Here is a 12,757-nt window from a genome sequence, read left to right as displayed (position 1 = left end):
GTTAGTTATGTACAGCAACCCCAGATGTAAAATAGTTCTTTCTCAGAAAGTATTGGGCTTTAAGAGGAGTAAAACAAGGCTATCCGTTGTCTCCATATCTATTTATTATAGCCATTGAAATGCTAGCTATTAAAATTAGATCCAACAAAAACATCAAAGGTTTAAAAATCTAGGGGATAAAAAAAAGTGTCAATGTATTGCCATGACGTTGCCCTCTTTGGGTGCAGCGAGCACAATCCCCCACTCGCTGCTTCTACATCCAGACTGCTGTGGTCAGAGAGAGGTCGTAAATTCCTGAGGAGAAGACCATGCCTCATGGCCACACAGTATAAGAGACAGAGTTCATTTTCATAGAGACCAAAGGAATTTCTTCCACCTCACAGAAATTGAGGTCTGAACAAATTTCATGTTCCGGAGAAGGTATAAAAGATCGGTGAAGAATCCACGAACTATGAACTGGTCCGTTTGTTACAACTTGGGGAAGCTCATGGGAGACGGTGTGGCCACATTACCATAACGCTGTTTATATAATAGCCTCAGATATAAGGTTTACATCTAATTGTTGTATAAGATGAATGAGTATGATACTGTTTGTAAAATTGTGTAATGTGATTTTGGACTGTTTAATGAAGGAAACTCCAATCCCCTTTTGATTTGAACTAAATCAGAGGACCGCCCATGAGCCCAGTTAGGGTCAGGCATCCTGGGACAGCCCCTTTTTCTGCAATTCTGAATAAAACCCAATCTAGAGAATTCCTTAAATAGACCATGTTTCGCTCAATCACGGGAGGATGAAGGTTGCAGGCCATCGCTGAATCTTTTAACCATACCATGTGGTTAAACTCTTAAGACTATCGATTCGATACCGACAGAATAAGAACAAGTCTTTGATATTAATTACTAGTCTGCAGCTAGGAATTGGGTATCATTGAACGCGAAGAACGACAACCGCCGAAACATCCATTCTATAACGAAACAAATGAATGTCACTCTGAACGATCCATCCTAACCAGAGAGAGAGGACGAAAACTCTCCAACAGAAACTAACTTTTCAACAGCGATCAAGATGACACACTGAGCGTAAATCAGTGGGGCAAAAAAGTATTTAGTCAGCCACCAATTGTGCAAGTTCTCCTACTTAAAAAGATGAGAGAGGTCTGTAATTTTCATCATAGGTACACTTCAACTATGACAGACAAAATGAGGGGAAAAAATTATTGTATTAATGACACCTGTTTGAACTTGTTATCAGTATAAAATACACCTGTCCACAACCTCAAACAGTCACACTCCAAACTCCACTATGGCCAAGACAGAAGAGCTGTCAAAGGACAACAGAAACAGAATTGTGGACCTGCACCAGGCTGGGAAGACTGAATCTGCAATAGGTAAGCAGCTTGGTTTGAAGAAATCAACTGTGGAAGCAATTATTAGGAAATGGAAGACATACAAGACCACTGATAATCTCCCTCGATCTGGGGCTCCACGCAAGATCTCACCCTGTGGGGTCAAAATTATCACAAGAACGGTGAGCAAAAATCCCAGAACCACACAGGGGGACCTAGTGAATGACCTGCAGAGAGCTGGGACCAAAATAACAAAGCCTACCATCAGTAACACACTACGCCGCCAGGAACTCAAATCCTGCAGTGCCAGACATGTCCCCCTGCTTAAGCCAGTACATGTCCAGGCCCGTCTGAAGTTTGCTAGAGAGCATTTGGATGATCCAGAAGAAGATGGGGAGAATGTCATATGGTCAGATGAAACCAAAATATAACTTTTTGGTAAAAACTCAACTCGACGTGTTTGGAGGACAAAGAATGCTGAGTTGCATCCAAAGAACACCATACCTACTGTGAAGCATGGGGGTATAAACATCATGCTTTGGGGCTGTTTTTCTGCAAAGGGACCAGGACAACTGATCCGTGTAAAGGAAAGAATGAATGGGGCCATGTATCGTGAGATTTTGAGTGAAAACCTCCTTCCATCAGCAAGGGCATTGAAGATGAAACGTGGCTGGGTCTTTCAGCATGACAATGTCCCAAACACACCGCCCTGGCAACGAAGGAGTGGCTTCGTAAGAAGCATTTCAAGGTCCTGGAGTGGCCTAGCCAATCTCCATATCCGTGTTGCCCAGCAACAGCCCCCAAAACATCACTGCTCTAGAGGAGATCTGCATGGAGGAATGGGCCAAAATACCAGCAACAGTGTGCGAAAACCTTGTGAAGACTTACAGAAAACGTTTGACCTCTGTCATTGCCAACAAAGGGTATATAACAAAGTATTGAGATAAACTTTTGCTATTGACCAAATACTTATTTTCCAACATAATTTGCAAATAAATTCATTAAAAATCCTACAATGTGATTTTCTGGATTTTTTTCTCTCATTTTTTCTGTCATAGTTGAAGTGTACGTATGATGAAAATTACAGGCCTCTCTCATCTTTTTAAGTGGGAGAACTTGCACAATTGGTGGCTGACTAAATCCTTTTTGCCCCACTGTATATTGATTGCAATTGTTCCCAAATGACTGAGCGTTCATGTGTAAAGGATTAGCATTCCAATTGTTATAATTATTCACTCTGTCGTGACTTCTCCATCGACCACCACTTCACCTTTGTCTAACGAGCCGCGAGGCCGGTTTAGCACACTAGGGCACATTCTCCTATCATTTCTTGTAAGCATATTTACCACGTTGTTTTGTTTATGCATTTCTTTGAATTACTTAGTTAGTAATAAATAAATTCTTTAAGACAATTGATGTATGGATGACTCATAGTGAAGACTGGGTTCATGCAGATAACCAACAATTTACGACGAGACACAAATGTGAGGTAAAATAAATAATTCATTAATCAGAAGACTATTGATCAGATATTAAAATATCTGAAAGGTTATATTGGGAAATTATAACTTTGTAATCTGAATATTTTCCTTGGAGCCCCGACTTAATTACAGTTACATAATTAATCAGTTTGATCGAGTAATACTAATTACAGAGAATCTTTGATAAAAACTAAGTCTTCAATTTAATGATAGTAAAGACACGACAGTATGCTGATGACAAGTTTTTTCTTAAATCTGCAATCTGGATCCCTGGACAGTCTCATTGAAGATCACTTTTCTAGCCTTTCTAGATTAAAACCTAATTATGAAAAGTGTACCATATTATGTATTGGATCATTAAAAAATACAGTGTTTACACTACCTTGTAGTTTACCAATAAAATGGGCGGATGTGAAGTAGACATACATGGTATTCACATCTCAAAAAATATAAATTAACTTACAATTAATTTCAATAGAAATTTTGCAAAAATAGATAAGATTTTGAAACCATGGAGAGGTAAATCTATTTATGGAAAAATGTCATTGATTAACTCTTTGGTACTATCACTTACTAATGGCATTGCCTACTGCAGATGATTCGATTTTAAAATCATATGAGCAAAAAATATTTAATTCTATTTGGAATGCTAAGCCATACAAAATTAAGCATGTCTATTTATATAATGAATATGAGTTTGTGGGGCTAAAATGATTAAATATTAAAGCTTTAAACCTCTCACTAACAGCTTCACTCAAACATACATTATACTTAAACCCAAAATGGTTCTCCAATAGATTATTAAGAACAGCTCATCCTTTGTTCGAAAATGGCTTTTTTTTTGCCTTAATACAGATTACAACTTCTCATTTCCGATTAATTGAAAATGAAATTTTGTTTAAAGTATTGCCCTTCCTTAAACAAGCCATACAAAGCTGGTTACAATTTCAGTTTTATCCTCCAGAAAAGAAAGAACAAATATTACAACAAATGTTATGGTTAAACTAAAATATATTGATCAATACATTTTTTAAATTTATGTATAAAAATTTATAAAAATGTAATTGTATTATATTTAATAATGATATTATGAATAGAAATGGGGGAGTTATGTCACATGCAGTTTTCGAAAATATATGGGAAAATCTGCCCAATTTTTCACAATTCCTGACATTTAGTCCAAGTAAACATTCCCTGTTTTAGGTCCGTTAGGATCACCACTTTATTTTAAGAATGTGAAATGTCAGAATAATAGTAGAGAGAATGATTTATTTCAGCTTTTATTTCATTCATCACATTCCCAGTGGGTCAGAAGTTTACATACACTCAATTAGTATTTGGTAGCATTGCCTTTAAATTGTTAAACATGGGTCAAATTATTTGGGTAGCCTTCCACAAGCTTCCCACAATAATTTTGGCCCATTCCTCCTGACAGAGCTGGTGCAACTGAGTCAGGTTGTTAGGCCTCCTTGCTCGCACATGTTTTTTCAGTTCTGCCCAAAGAAATTCTATAGGATTGAGGTCAAGGCTTTGTGATGGCCACTCCAATACCTTGTCATTGTTGTCCTTAAGCTATTTTGACACAACTTTGGAAATATGCTTGGGGTCATCGCCCATTTGGAAGACTCATTTTTGACCAAGCATTAACTTCCTGACTGATGTCTTGAGATGTTGCTTCTATATATCCACGTAATTTTTCTCCCTCATGATGCCATCTATTTTGTGAAGTGCACGAGTCCCTCCTGCAGAAAAGCACCCCCACAATATGAAGCTGTCACCCCCGTGCTTCATGGTTGGAATGGTGTTCTTTGGCTTGGAAGCCTCCCCCTTTCTCCTCCAAACATAACGATGGTCATCAGACCAGAGGACATTTCTCCAAAAAGTATGATCTTTGTCCCCATGTGCAGTTGCAAACTGTAGTCTGGCTTTTTTATGGCGGTTTTGGAGCAGTGGCTTCTTCATTGCTGAGCTGCCTTTCAGGTTATGTCAATACATACACGACTCGTTTTACTGTGGATATAGATACTTTTATACCTGTTTCCTCTAGCATCTTCACAAGGTCCTTTGCTGTTGTTCTGGGATTGATTTGCATTTTTCGCACCAAAGTACGTTCATCTCTAGGAGACAGAATGCATCTCCTTCCTGAGCGGTATGACGGGTGCGTGGTCCCAAGTTGTTAAGACTTGCATACTATTGTTTGTACAGGTGAATGTGGTACCTTCAGGCATTTGGAATGAACCAGACTTGTGGAGGTCGGCCTTGAAATACATCCACAGGTACATCGCCAATTCACTCAAATTATGTGAATTAGCCTTTTAGAAGCTTCTTAAAGCCATGACATCCATTTTCTGGAATTTCAAGCTGTTTAAAGGCACAGTCAACTTAGTGTATGTAAACTTCTGACCCACAGAAGTGACACATTGAACTCTATCTGAGAAGTAGTTGGTGAACCAGGCGAGGCAGTCATTTGAGAAGCCAAGGCTGTTGAGTCTGCCGATAAGAATGTGGTGATTGACAGAGTCGAAAACTTTGGCCAGGTCGATGAAGACGGCTGCACAGTAATGTCTTTTACCAATGGTGGTTATGCTATCATTTAGGACCTTGAGCATGGCTGAAGGGCACCCATGACGAGCTCGGAAACCAGATTGCATAGCAGAGAAGGTATGGTGGGATTCGAAATGGTCGGTGATCTGTTTCTTCCACATGTTTGGTGTGTCTCCCAGGTGGCGACTGATTGTTGTCCTATGGATGGACAGAGTCTCCCACCTCAGCTGTAGATCTCTGCAGTTCATCCAGAGTGATCATGGGCCTCTTGGCTGCAGATTTGCAGTGGTCTGATACTCATTCCATTTCAATATTATCGCTTGCACAGTGCTCCTTGGGATGTTTAAAGCTTGGGAAATCTTTTTGTATCCAAATTTAAACTTCTTCACAACAGTATCTCGGACCTGCCTGGTGTGTTCCTTGTTCTTCATGATGCTCTCTGCACTTTTAACAGACCTCTGAGACTATCACAGTGCAGGTGCATTTATATGGAGACTTGATTAAACACAGGTGGATTGTATTTATCATCATTAGTCATTTAGGTCAACATTGGATCATTCAGAGATCCTCACTGAACTTCTGGAGAGAGTTTGCTGCACTGAAAGTAAAGGGGCTGAATAATTTTGCACGCCCAATTTTTCAGGTTTTGATTTGTTAAAAAAATATCCAATAAATGTCGTTCCACTTCATGATTGTGTCCCACTTGTTGTTGATTCTTCACAAAAAAATACAGTTTTATATCTTTATGTTTGAAGCCTGAAATGTGGCAAAAGGTCGCAAAGTTCAAGGGGGCCGAATACTTTCGCAAGGCACTGTATTACCATAGCTTTCGAAGACTTTAGAATGGCAGGGCAGGATGGATATAGGTCTATAACAGTTTGGGTCTAGAGTGTCTACCCCTTTGAAGAGGGGCATGACAGCGGTGGCTTTCTAATCTTTGGGGATCTCAGACGATACGAAAGAGAGGTTGAATAGGCTAGTAGTAGGGGTTGCAACAATTTCGGATAATAATTTTAGAAAGAGAGGGTCCAGATTGTTTAGCCCAGCTGATTTGTAGAGATCCAGATTTTGTAGTTCTTTCAGAACATCTGCTGTCTGAATTTGGGTGAAGGAGAAGCGGGGGGGGGTGGCAAGTTGCTGCAGGGGGTGCTGAGATGTTGGCCGGGTTAGGGGTAGCCAGGTGGAGAGCATGTCCAACCGTGGAAAAAAATCTTATTGAAATAATCGATTATCGAAGATTTATCAGTGGCGACAGTGTACTACCGTCAGTGCAGTGGGCAGCTGGGAGGAGGTGCTCTTATTCTCCATGGACTTTACAGTGTCCCAAAACTGTTTGGAATTAGTGCTACAGGAAGCTAATTTCTGTTTGTAACTGACTGAGTATATTGGTTCCTGACTTCCCTGAAAAGTTGCATATCGCGGGGGATATTCGATGCGAATGCAGAACGCCACAGGATGTTTTTATGCTGGTCAAGGGCAGTCAAGTCTGTGGTGGTCAAGGGCTATATCTGTTCATAGTTCCATTTTTTTTTAATGGGGCATTCTTATTTAAGATGGAGAGGAATGTATTTTTGAAGCTCGCATTGTTTGGGCACAGACCTGGATATTATGACAGAACTCTGCAGGCTATCTCTGCGGTAGATTGCAACTCCGCCCCCTTTGGCAGTTCTATCTTGTCGGAAAATGTTATAGTTAGTGATGGAACTTTCAGGATTTTTGGTGGCCTTCCTAAGTCAGGATTTAGACACTTGGACACTTGGCTTGGACATCCAGGTTGGCAGAATGTGCTAAAGCTGTGAATAAAACAAACTTAGGGAGAAGGCTTCTAATGTTAACATACATGAAATCAATGCTTTTACGGTTACAGAAGTCAACAAATGAGAGCGCCTGGGGAATGGGAGTGATGCTGGGGGCTGCAGGGCCTGTGTTAACCTCTACATCACCAGAGGAACAGAGGAGGAGTAGGATAAGAGTACGGCTAAAGGCTAAAAGAACACCCTCTGTGTTCTGTTAGACAGGTAACTCTTTATCTACAATATAACAGGGGATTAAAGCCATAACACATATGTTTTTTCAGCAGCAGACTATGATCGATAATGTTAAAAGCCGCACTGAATTCTAACAAAACAGCCCCCACAATCTTTTTATCATCATTTTCTATCGGGCAATCAACAAGTCATTTGTGTAAGTGCTGTGCTTGTTGAATGTCCTTCCCTATAAGCATGCTGAAAGTCTGTTGTCAATTTGTTTACTGTAAAATAGCATTGTATCTGGTCAAACACCATGTTTTCCAAAACTTTACTCAGGGTTGGTATCAGGCTGATTGGTCGACTATTTGAGCCTGTTAACCTCTTGGAACCTCTTGGATCCCCCCCCCCCCCCCCCCCCAGATCCGGGATAATTGTCATCAACTACGCTAAATAGCATAGCGCAACGGTCAAATAATCTTACTAGAAAATATTCATATTCATGAAGTCACAAGTGAAATATAGCGAAACACAGCTTAGCATTTTGTTAATCACCCTGTCGTCACAGATTTTGAAATGATGCTTCACAGTGAAAACAATACAAGCGTTTGTGTAAGTTTATCGATATACTAGCAAAGCATTATGTACACCTAGCGGCAGGTAACTTGGTCACGAAAATCAGAAAAGCAATCAAATTAATCGTTTACCTTTGATGAGCTTTGGGTGTTTTCACTCACAAGACTCCGAGTTAGACAACAAATGTTCCTTTTGTTCTATAAAGATATTGTTTATATCCAAATACCTCCGTTAGTTTGATGCGTTATGCCTAGGAATCCACCGGAAATAGCGGTCACGATAACACAGACAAAAATTCCAAAATATATCCATAATATCGACAGAAACATGGCAAACGTTTTTTATAATCCAGCCTCAAGGTGTTTTTCAAATATCTATTCGATAATATATCAACCGGGACAGTTGGCTTTTCACTAGGACCGGGAGGAAAAATGGCTACCTCTCTGTTTAGCGCAAAAATCACACTGAGAGCCAACAACTGACCACTTACGCAATGTGGACATTTATGCTCATTCTTCAAAATAAAGGCCTGAAACTACGTCTAAAGGCTGTAGACAGCTTAGGGAAGCCACATAAAAAGGTATCTATCTTGATATCCCTTTCAATGGGCAATAGGGATGCATAGAAAGACGGGGGTTTCAAAATAAGAGTCACTTCCTGATTGGATTTTTCTCAGGATTTCGCCTGCAATATCAGTTCTGTTATACTCACAGACAATATTTTTACAGTTTTGGAAACTTCTGGTCCTGAGAAAATAGGCAGTTTACTTTGGGAACGTCATTTTTCCAAAAATAAAAATTGTGCCCCCTAGCTTCAAGAGGTTTTAAGGGGGCTTTACTATTCTTAGGTAGTGGAATTCCTTTTGCTTCCCTCCAGGCCTGAGGGCACATACTTACTAGTAGGCTTAAATTGAAGATATGGCAAATGGGAGTGGCAATATTGTCCACTATTATCCACAGTAATTTTCCACCCAAGTTGTCAGACCCCAGTGGCTTGTCATTGTTGATAAATTATTGTTTTCTATCACCTCTTCCACACTTACTTTACGGAATTGAAAATGACAATTCTTGTCTTTCATAATTTGGTCAGATATACTTGGATGTGTCGTGTCAGCGATTGTTGCTGGCATGTCATACCTAAATTTGGCAATCCTGCCAATGAAAAAATAATAGTAGTTGGCAATGTCAGTAGGTTTTGTAATAAATGAGCCAAATGATTTAGTGAATGAGTTTGCATTTTTCCCATTATGTAAATGAAGGTGTTCCAAAGCTTTTTACTATCATTTTTTATGACATTTAACTTTGTTTCATAGTGTAGTTTCTTCTTCTTTTTATTCCATTTAATCACATGATTTCACAATTTGCAGTATGTTTGCCAAATCGGTTGGGAAGCCAGACTTATTTGCCATTCCTTTTGTCTCATCCCTCTCAACCATACAATTGTTCAATTCCTCATCAATCCACAGGGCTTTAACAGTTTTTAGAGTAATTTTCTTAATTAATGTGTGCATATTTATAAGTAACTGGGATAAGTAATTTCATACATGTGTGAAGTGCAACGTTTGCTTGTGCCTCCACTACACACCAAGGACTGTCATCACTTGACCTTCATTAATCTGATTACTGTAATTTATTTAATCAACTAACTATGTTTAATATTCCCGATTAAATTAATCATGTAACAATTAACTCATTAGGATTTGGGGCACCACAAAAGAGGGTTGAAGAGTTACCAACTCCCATATTAATCATCATTAATCATATTTATGAATCATTACCTCTTATCATATCAACATCCTGACCAATCGTAACTTTCTTGCATCTGCAAAAAACCCAGCCTTGCTCATTATTCAGTACCACACAAATTGGTTACATTTTTTATTTACTAACTAACTAAATAATAACACAGAATACACACACGCACATACACTTACTACATGAGACAAAGGTCCATAGCAGACTTACACAACATGGCAATTTACCCATCAACATTGAGAGAGAGAGGAACACTTATCGTGGACACATTCTATAACTATTCTCACAATCATATAGTTTGCACATGAACTGCCGCCCGTTTGGAATAAGAAATCATGAACATATTTATGTGGGGGTGCCCTTGTCCATCATGTAGTCCTGAACAGAACTACAGAGTTCACCCTTCCATTCGCTCCTGAAGCTGCTTATTTGAAGATAAGTCAGCCGTGTCGATGGTTCCAGTGGGGTGATGAGAGTAGACTACTACGGTGATTTGAGACTCTTAGTAGGATGGGATGGTTTGAAGAGTTTGAGATATTGGACTCAGGACAGCTAATCAGCTGTACCAGGGACTGAGAGGGGAGTTTGTTGCCTCTTCCTACTTGTGTTGATTATTCAGGGTTCAGGATTCAGACCACTATGGACTTGAGCTGCAGCTCTTCGTCTCTCTGGTCTTAAAGGAAGGTGAGTTTATTTCTTCACCTCGTGGTGAGGTTCAAAGTTTCAACCATTACAGTATGTTGCTCTGCTTCATGTTTCCTGGTCTGATATATTCATTCTTAGCCAGTGCTTTTTAACACTCTGGTTGAAAAGGACGGTTACATTACACTGACACACTCTTCTGACCCCACTCGGGGCGTGGCTACTTAATGTGCAAAGGATATGATTAGAAGTTCTCTTATGACTCCTAAAATCACATTCATATCGTAACAGAAATACTTTAATCATACTATATGCAAAATGTATTGGATGGAAACTTGACAGATAAAGGGGGTATCCTTTCCAAGTTACAGTATTTCGTCCATCCAGTTTTTAATGACATCACAAAATGAAAAGCAATATTATATTTGTTTTCCATAACTCCCCACTGACCATTCCCCACATTGTTAGAAATATTGTTCCATTATCCAAGTTTGACCGTGTTAGAGTTTTCAGCAGAAACAGTCTGTGAAACAAATACATTCCTTTGGTTGATACTAAAGGGAAAAGAGAGAGTCCTCTCCTGCTTAATTTATGTGTCAAAACCCCCGCACCCCTCTGTGGGTAGGAGAAGGTCTGGTTATTGTCAGCCATTGCCAAGCTGATCTGACCCATTGGGATCCTCACAGTACAAATATTCTTTACATGAACAACATAGGAATCACTACAAAACATATTTTATGACCTCTTATACACTATATTATGCCCAGCCTTTGAAACTTTGGTTTTCCTTGATATGCCTACTACAGTATATTGTGATGACCTGTACCAGGTTGCGGACACTGGTGACAGTTTGAAGCATTTTCTTGAGTGGGCAGCATCCAGGAAATATACCTCTCTGTTTATATGGGGTGGCAGGCAGCCTAATGGTTAGAGCGTTGGACTAGTAACCGAAATGTTGAAAGATCGAATCCCTGATCTGACAAGGTAAAAAAATATATATGTTGTTCTACCCCTGAACAAGGAGTTAACACACTGTTCCTAGGCCATCATTGAAAATAAAAATTAGTTATAGTAAAATAAATATCACAATATCACAAGCATTTCACACTGACTGTTAGCACTTGGTGGTCTATAGCAGCTTCCCACAAGAATGATGAAGGCAGATGAACCTGTAGCCAGCCATGTTACTTCATCAGAATTTAACATGAGCATCTTTAACATGAACATCTAAGCTTTATAGGAATGTGGTTTACTGGGAAGCTTAGCAGAAGTAGATATTCTCATGTTATTTATGTTAGTGCAGGGTGAGCTGCACACAGTGGACTTCCTACTAGGGCACACTGCCTCAGTGCTAACAGCATAAATCTGGTTCATAGACACGTGATAGCTGCATACAATAGCTGTAGGATCAACAGAGGCAGTTAGAGGGACATAAATTAGGTTACTTACATTGTGTCTAACAATGCCCCTGGTATAATGTACATTTGCATTATGATGACTCAGAGACACAATGGTAGGGAGTAACTGAGCTGGGCTTGGTTCATTGATAAGTCATTGTCTTACCACAGCCTTATATGGCTGTGAAAGGATCCAGGAACCCAAATGATTTGGGTGGATCCCATCCTCCTTATGAAACGTGTTTTGTTATACCCATTGAGCTGCAATAATGATGTAGCCAGTTGTGAAGAGAAAGAATCCTGCTAAAGCATTCAATGCCACTATTCAGAGAGGGCACAGGGCCTGATATGATGGGTCTTTTATTAGTGTTTAACAGAGAGTCAGTCAGCTCTTTGAAATCCAGTTTCGACTGTTTAGAGCTGTCATTCATTATGTCATTAAAACACACCTACAGTAGAATTAATGTCCATGTCCTGGCGTAGTACATTCGGGAGCAGCTTAGTAATGTAATTTACTCGAGCCCCGAGATGGGACGTTGTTTTTGCACCAGGAACAGTCACATTTCTTACCATGGAGCTGCCCAAAATCACGGCTTGCGAGAAGGACGAGGAAATCTGCCCACTCCCACACTTCACAGGATGGTGTAGGCCTCTGACAGATGGTAGGCACAGCGGCCGCAGACACAGGTATCCTCGGCAACGAAGGTGCAGGAAGATCACCGGACGTGCTACCTGTCCCAGACCTATTATTTGACCATGCTGGTCATTTATGAACATTTGAACATCTTGACCATGTTCTGTTATAATCTCCACCCGGCACAGCCAGAAGAGGACTGGCCACCCCTCATAGCCTGGTTCCTCTCTAGGTTACTTCCTAGGTTTTGGCCTTTCTAGGGAGTTTTTCCTAGCCACAGTGCTTCTACACCTGCATTGCTTGCTGTTTGGGGTTTTAGGCTGGGTTTCTGTACATCACTTGGAGATATCAGCTGATGTACGAAGGGCTATATATAAATACATTTGATTTGATCTGATCAGGCTCCAGGGTGGCGA

This window comes from Oncorhynchus kisutch, linkage group LG1 (genome assembly GCF_002021735.2).
Source record: "Oncorhynchus kisutch isolate 150728-3 linkage group LG1, Okis_V2, whole genome shotgun sequence".
NCBI classification, from domain to species: Eukaryota; Metazoa; Chordata; class Actinopteri; order Salmoniformes; family Salmonidae; genus Oncorhynchus; species Oncorhynchus kisutch.
Note: the sequence above shows the minus strand (reverse complement) of the source record.